Source organism: Frankliniella occidentalis, unplaced genomic scaffold, assembly GCF_000697945.3.
Source record: "Frankliniella occidentalis isolate FOCC.00 unplaced genomic scaffold, Focc_3.1 Scaffold145, whole genome shotgun sequence".
NCBI lineage: Eukaryota > Metazoa > Arthropoda > Insecta > Thysanoptera > Thripidae > Frankliniella > Frankliniella occidentalis.
Genome location: NW_026267272.1, coordinates 665,575 through 673,166, shown reverse-complemented (window position 1 = coordinate 673,166; position 7,592 = coordinate 665,575). Strand labels below are relative to the sequence as shown.

The 7,592-nt window shown below is 50.6% G+C and overlaps 1 protein-coding gene across 1 annotated transcript in view; it reads right to left on the bottom strand.

Annotated features, from left to right (window-relative positions):
• LOC113214515 (acetylcholine receptor subunit alpha-like 1) overlaps positions 1–7,592 on the bottom strand; it is a gene marked incomplete at its 3' end in the record, with an annotated part of 208,277 nt that overhangs the window by 115,512 nt on the left and 85,173 nt on the right. Inside the window, 1 exon segment of the mRNA XM_052270991.1 lies at positions 4,134–4,633.

Here is a 7,592-nt window from a genome sequence, read left to right as displayed (position 1 = left end):
CGGGGTGGGTCCGGTGGGCGCCTGCTGGACCACGCGAGCATGACATGGGGAGTGGGCCCGGCGCGCGGGCCGGACCGGCCGGGGGATAGCCTCGCAGCCCCCGCAAACCCGAGGCCGCGGTGGAGTCCTCGGCGGCGCCGGTGAGTCGGCGAACGGGAAAACATATTTTCCAGCCATGCCTTTGCCTTTGCTTTACCTGTTGCTGAGAGCAGCCGACGCGGGACGACGGCGGCGGAGGCAGGGCGGTCTGAACAGGGCGAAATGAGCGAGTGAGCGAGAGAAGGCGATCGTCCGCAATGGGGGAAAAGAGACGGAGGGAGGGAGAGAGAAAGATGGAGGGGAAAGAGGAAGATCTGAAAGGGACCTCCTCTTATCACCGCCACCTTCATTACTTGTGCGTCCCGGCGCCACCGCCGCCGCCGCCTCCAACACCACCCCCTCCTCCTCCTCTCTCGCTTTCCCATTTCAGACCGTCAGATGCCGACGCCGCGCGGCGACCTCCCCGACGACGTGGCGCGTCCCTCCACAGCGCCGCCGCCGAGGCTGCCGCCGCTGGCCGAACAGGCATTACTCACACTCGGCTGGGCGCCTCGGGCCTCGCCCTGCGCCCGGCGGACCCCCCAAGGACCCCGCCCGCGACTCGGACCGACAGCCGGCGTCTGCAACATTCACTTTTCCCCCAAGGAGAGGTGGCCGGGAGATGGAGTGGGCAGTAAAAATGTTGATTGCCACGACAGACGGTGGCGGCAAGTGGGGAGGATTTGGCAGGTGGCTGGAGGGGATACATTGTGCGTGAGGGCCAGGCTGTTTTCCAACGTCCTTGCCTCCCCTCCCCCTAACTTAGCACACGGGAAAACGTCTTAAAATTAGAGTACGTGTATGTAGTGTACTACCAGGTTTACGCAGGCTTAAGTCAGAACATATCTAACGTGAAAGGCTTCGTAAAATATGGCTGGAAAAGTCAAGTGCCGACTGTTACTGCTGCGATGCGATGTTATCAGCCCGGGTGCGGAGCAAATAGTGTAAGCAAGTGCAGACTTCTGTCTATAGAATTTCTTTGAGCTGTTTTCCAGGGCGCTGTCGTCTTAGGAGTCTGAAACTCCGCGGCTCAACAAGCAGGTTTTCTAGTGCGCCTAGCCCGAGAGCGTGGCTGGCCGAGAGAGATAGGGACACACTTTGCACTTTGCTTTATGTATGAAGTCTCTACAGCGGTACTGACCACAGGTATTCGCGACAGTTTCCGAAGAACAAGGACGAGTTTCAGTCCACTGGCACTGGCCTGAGCAGGGTCCCCTCCTCACCTCTCCCCAGACCTGGACCCTTGCGCCCACCGAGTCGAGGATAGGCAAACCCGCCCGCACCTGCGTCTTCTCTGAATCACCCGGTACAGACAAGGTAGCCACGATGACAATCAGTGGGTAGTTCAAGAGGCTAGGTTTGACTCCTAGATTTGTAAAGCACAAATTAAGCACGTTCATTTAGGAAAGAAAACTGTAATTAAATTGCGACGGACTAATTCCTTAATGCACAGCGAAGCGCTCGCGCATCAGTCGCTAACTCAGGGTGAAGCAAGTTTCAAGACGAACTAAGCAAGCACTCTTGTCTTCTCTATTGTTTTTCAGAGAAGGACTCCGACTCTTGTGGAACAAATATCGACGACGGAGGAGCTCAAGACAGGGTTAGGAAATGCGGTGGTTGAGACATTGAAGGAGGGACGAGGAAGGGAGTTAACAGAGATCCTGGTTCACACAAAAAGAAGTGGAGTTAGATGCCAACTTTATCCGCGTAATACACTTAGTATCAAAATTGATTACACTATCGTAGATTCACCCCTTTCCCAGCTTCCTCTTTAAAAGGGGGGTACACAGACCCAGGAGCACAATTTAGTTACCGCACCTAGATGTGTGGACGCGTTGTCTACTTGCAAGGGGCCTTAAGACACAAGACTTACCGCACAAAAAATGTGTTCTTAATTTTCAACGGTCTCCATTCAATCAAATATATTACGGTTCTTTCGAGAACTATATACCAGGTGGCTGATTAACCCCGCGCACTTCCGTGGTTATACTGTACAGCACGCACGAATGCGGCCTCTGATGGCCGCGCCTTACGGGCCGAGCGAGTAGGCAACCCTCCCGCAGCATAATGACAGAAGCGGGGTTAATCAGCCACCTGGTGTGTACTTGTTACAAAGTTGTCAAGTACCTGAACAAGTGCACCAGCGCAATGTATTCGAATGAGAACATTGAAAATCGATAAATATATGGTGAAAACAAATTGACCCTTAACTTTTATTCCCATACAAGAAACCAAAAGCCCGGCACATCAGCCAGGGCAGGGGAGACCCTCGTTTGGCTGAAGGCCACCGCAGACAAAGCGGATCCCCACTAATAGACACACAAACAACAGATAAACAGGAAGGAACCAATAACGGGCGCACCGCAGTCTGTCCAAGGGACCAACCACGAAACGACCTTATTTCTTCAAGAAGCACGCACACGAGTTACGGACGCACCTTAGACATTTTTTTGGAAGCCTTCACCAAATCCCTGGCACTAGACGTGGCTGTTGACGGAGATACTGTCTGCGTCTGTTCAATAATTCGCCGAGGGAGAGGGAGAGAGAACAGGGAGCGAGAAGGGTGGAGAGGAGAGAGTGGTGGGAGAGAGCACCACTGTGACATGACACAGTGACGGCAAAAGAAAAAACTGGGGATAAAAGACTCGATGGAAAAAAGAGTGAGAAAGGGGAGACGAGTCCCAGCAGACGTATAAAGGTAAATGGGCGTGGGTGAAGGGGCGCTTTCGGTTTGAGTCGCAGCGTTCGTTTGGCGTTCAGATGCGAATGTGCCAAAGCAAGCGTGTCGCGCTCCATGATCACAAGTCGACAGAGGTGAGTGTATATTCCGTTGGGGGAAAAGACGAAAACAACCGCCCTCGTGCACACATTTGCTCCCTCCCCATTCGCGGCATAACTAAGAGCTTCCCCAAAAGCTTTCATCGCGCACGCCCCCCACCCTCCCAGGTGACTTACCAACTTAGGGCCGATAACGCGCTGGAAACTACTAGCAGAGGTCTTAGCACCCTGACCACAATGAATCCGACCGAGGGGATAGGCATAAGCACTCGGACCACTAGGGGAGGCCCAGCACCGAGCAAAGTGTGTCTTGTCACGACACAGCATGACAAGGCGTTCACACGGATAGTTTCATTAGCACGTTCAGTGCCGCTAAAAAAATTCAGACTATTTCTGTGAAAAATACTCGTAAGTTTACAGGGAAATTCTAAATGATGTGAGTCCGTAAAATTACAACTTGAACTTGTAAAATTACAATCACTTCCTATCGACTTGGAATTAACCGAGGAGCAAAAATGGTCCGCCGTAAATTTACAAAATTATTTTGTAATTCCAAACTACACGAAATGTCGTAACTTTAAGAGAAAACTTTTCACAGTGATAATGTACTTATCCCTGACAAAACTAAATGCACGCAAAAAATCCTGTTCGCTGAAATAGCAAACAGGCTTTTTGGCGTGATATGTAGTGATAAAACATCAACCAGATGTCCTGCTACAGAAATGCAATGACTTTTAATTGCTGAGCTTAACTTGAACTTGAAATTAAACTTTAACTTTAAATGCTCAGCTCTGTCAGGTAGCGCAAGGGGAGACCGCCCGGAAGACGGCGTAAAGTGAGGCGCCTGGCGTGAGACGTGGGATGTGAGGTGGACAGGCATGCCAACCAAACCATTTTAATTTTAGCCCGCCGCAGGCCAAGGTAGACGCACATTTAGCCCAGCTTCACGCGGTTTTAACGTGCGTCTACCTTGTAATAAGCGTTTCCGTCTTCAAATGCACCCCACCTCGACGACACGTAACATCAACCTATACCGAACGTGTAATAAACATTTTCCAGTATCACACTGGAAAAACAAAGGTATGACTTAGTGCGTTTTTGTAGCACTTTCGTGACTTCCCAGAGTTGCTTATTTGAGCCCCTCAGTAGCCACTCAAGTTGTGAACACCCCCAAAATGGGTTTGGAATCCTACCTTTGGTTTTCCAGTGCACACACATACAGAAATATTTTTCTAGCACACCTTACACATTAGTGCACTGGAGCTGGAGACACTTACCGTAGAGCAGGGCGTGGTGGACGGGTCATCGCCTAGAGGCAAAGCCGCTCGCTGCGAAGGGAAGGCCTGTCGGCGTAGTCGAAGTCGGCTGGGCGAGGCTGGCCAGCGCATCACCCTCCCATGCTGTGTATCCACAAGACGCGTGCTCTTTTTTATATTATATATATATGTTTGGTTTTAGTTTATTATTTAACTTGCGTTGGCAGGTTTTTTCGCTTTTCCCTCTTTCTCATCGCACTACGGACGCGTTTAAACAAATTTGGAAGGTCGATTGGTATGAGAGATTGTTTTGTGATGAGGAGGCGGCAGCGTGTTGTCGAGGCGAAAGTTTTGGGGGAATTTAGGTTTATAAGTTTTTGGTTTTGGGGCCACGTGTTTGAGGGGTTGCGGTATTTGGGGGGCTTGTTTCTTTTTGGGGAGAGTTTTGGGGGAGGCGAGGGACAGGCTTTTAGAGGCTCCGCCGTGGCGTCATTGGTGACCTCTTGACCGGCGCGGGAGATCTGAAACAAAGAAATAAAACCATTAGGAATCTGCGATAGAACGTCAGTCGTGTAGTTAGGAAGTATCATTTGAAATTGACATGGAATAAAACTTTAAATTCTTTACTAATGAAATATCCTCTCTGCTGTGATTGATAATTTAATCCATCATCTCAAATTTTAAGCTTCTGTCTTAGCTTTGGAAAGAATGTCTCACAGCTTAGCTTGCTCATCCAGAACTGAACGTAACCAAACCAGTACACACTAAACGGACACGGAAATAATAAATGTATTGCAAAGGTATAGAGAGATCCTTGACCGTTGCCTTTGAAGGGTAGGGGGAGGTTGCGGATGAGATTCAAGCACAGTGGAGTGCGCTCCACACATCCCTCCTCCCTCCTCCCCTCCTCACCGAAAAACAGCGAGCTTGCGGTCCATTCATTATGCAAGCTTTGCTTGGGGATTACATAATATTTAACCTTCCCCAGGCGGCGCAGGGCGGTGGGCTTTTTCTTGTGTCCTGAAACAACAGCGCGGGGTTTGGACTCTCCCCGGCCCATTTGACCGCCCGGCAATTTCCCTTTACAGACCGAGCGGTTTTAGGCGTTTAGAAAAATAGAACCGCGCTGCCAACAGTTTCGAAAAGCGCAGGATAAGAAGTGGAAGGAGTGGAAGAAGTGGAAGGAGTAAGGAGTGGAAAAAGTGTAAGGAGTCAGGAGTGGAAGGAGTGGAAGAAGTGGAAGAAGTGGAAGGAGTGGAAGGAGTGGAAGAAGAAGAAGAAAGAAGAAGAAGAAGAAGAAGAAGAAGAAGAAGAAGAAGAAGAAGAAGAAGAAGTGGCCGCTCTGAGTTTTCAAGCAGAGTGTACGGCCGCTCGAGAGGCGGCATCAGCAACGGCTCCGAGAAAAGTTGCGGTGGCTCTGAAGTGCGCCGAGCAAACGAACGATTTGGGGAGCAGAGGTCAGCAAGGAAAACACTCGGAGCGCATGATGAAAGTTTGCTTCTTGTTCAAGTGCCGCGTCTTGTAGCGGCGTCTCCCTCCTGCCCGTGCGGTATGTATACCGAAAATAAGACCGACCAGGGAGTACATTTTGGCCTCAAAATAATCTGATAATCTGATATTTTGTGATAAATGACAAGACGTTTTCGTCGCCTTTGCGAGCTCAGCAGAATACAAATTAAACTGCAGGGTAAGTGGATCAGTTGGCCTAATGCTCTGAGGTGTGTCGAGACAGCCGTCAGCCCGCCCCAGCTCGCTCGGGCCCGCCCCGTATCGACAAGCGGCAGGCTCAGCCGGGCACGGCCCGTCACCACAGCCTTGCTCGCCCGCTTTAAGACTTTCTGTCCTGCCGCGCCTCTGCCACCCCGGCCGGGGCCGCGAAAGCGACGAGGACGGCAGCCGCGGGCGCGGCGGCGCGGCAGAGACTCCGAGCACAGAGTGATTTATCTTCCGCCGTTTTGCGTACGTACGGTCCTGGTCGGGGGATGGGAGCGGGTGGGCAGGGGGGAGGCGCGGGATGGAACCACACACACACACACACACACACACACACACAGACACACACAGACGTGCGCGCGCGCTCGCGAAATGGATAGTCGCGTGTTTACGATTGTCATACATCTTTCAGGTGAGCGAATTAGTTCATGTGACGTTTGTAGACGCGCGACAACTTATTATAAAACCCTGTTGCATTTGAGCGCATTTGAGTGGGTGTACAATCTGAGAAACGTGGTTGTAGGTTTTAAGGGTAAAATTTCCATGAAGAGTACCCTAAAATTATTTCACAATTTAAAATTGAAAAATTCCAAACACTATGTATAGAACTTGGAATTTATTGACATTTTACTCGTTCTCGTAGACCACATGTGAATAACCTTTGGCTGGCACATCTACAATAATCAACAAAAACAGTGTGGATTTCTTCGTTAAAGGGTGGTTGCCAGATATCCGCACACTTCAAATTCCTGTGCACGCAAAGTCTACTCCCAACTCAGTGATGACACGTGACACAGTTTTAAAAACATTGGCTGTGGACATTCTTTTTACCCAAGGCCTTGCTCCTCATTCCAGATAGTGGTTTAAAATGGAATGAAATTAAGAAAGTCCTGATAATTAGGAGCAAAGCAATGGGCACACGCCACGCCAGTGCAGCACAATGGCAGAAGAAAGGAGCCCTCTGGGCTGGCAGGGAGAAAAGGGGGAAGAGGCACCAGGAAGCGGCCGCCGAAAGGGCCGCCGCCCGGCTGGGACCGGCACGACAAGGAAACAGCCGCTTTGTGACCAATTTTTCGCGTCCCCGACATCCCAAAAGTGAACGTGCAATAGGAGGAGAAGACTGGCGAGGGTGGGGGTTGGGTCAACTTTTCAATGACAGCGGTGGAGCCGGCCAGGTTGTTTGTATATTTTCGACAGTGTCAAGGGAAATACTAATTCCTCGTCGTATATAGTCAGTCCCGACGCATTTTAAGATTATTTTCGGTTTTGTTTCCACGGTACCATGTACAAGATATGTCTTAAAAGAAATGATGGGGATAGAGACAATTCTTTGTGAGTAAACGGAGAAGGGCAGGAAGCGCCCGCTCAAATCAGGTAACTAGGTCAGCCATCGCTTCAAAATTTATCCACCCAGCTCACCCTCGTGGTGAAAACCTATTTTGGAGAGGAGGGAGAGAGCGATGCGCCTCCAGCCCTACTGGATATGGAAAGGGGGTTGGAACCGTCACGTACCGGTCGGCACGGACAATAGGGTGGGGAAAGTCATACTAAAAAGAAAGAGAAGGAAGTGAAAAATAAACTAAGAAGGATAGGAGACACGCGCGGAAAGAGAGAAAAAGAAAGGGGGAGGGGGGGGGTAGAGGAAGAGTTACTTGGCGAAAAATCAATGGGCTGTCCGTCCTTGATGGAAGGGAGAGATACGCATGAGGGAGGCTCCTCATCTGGGAGCGAGAGTGAGTGCGAGCAGTGCGAAGTGAGCGGGTGGGG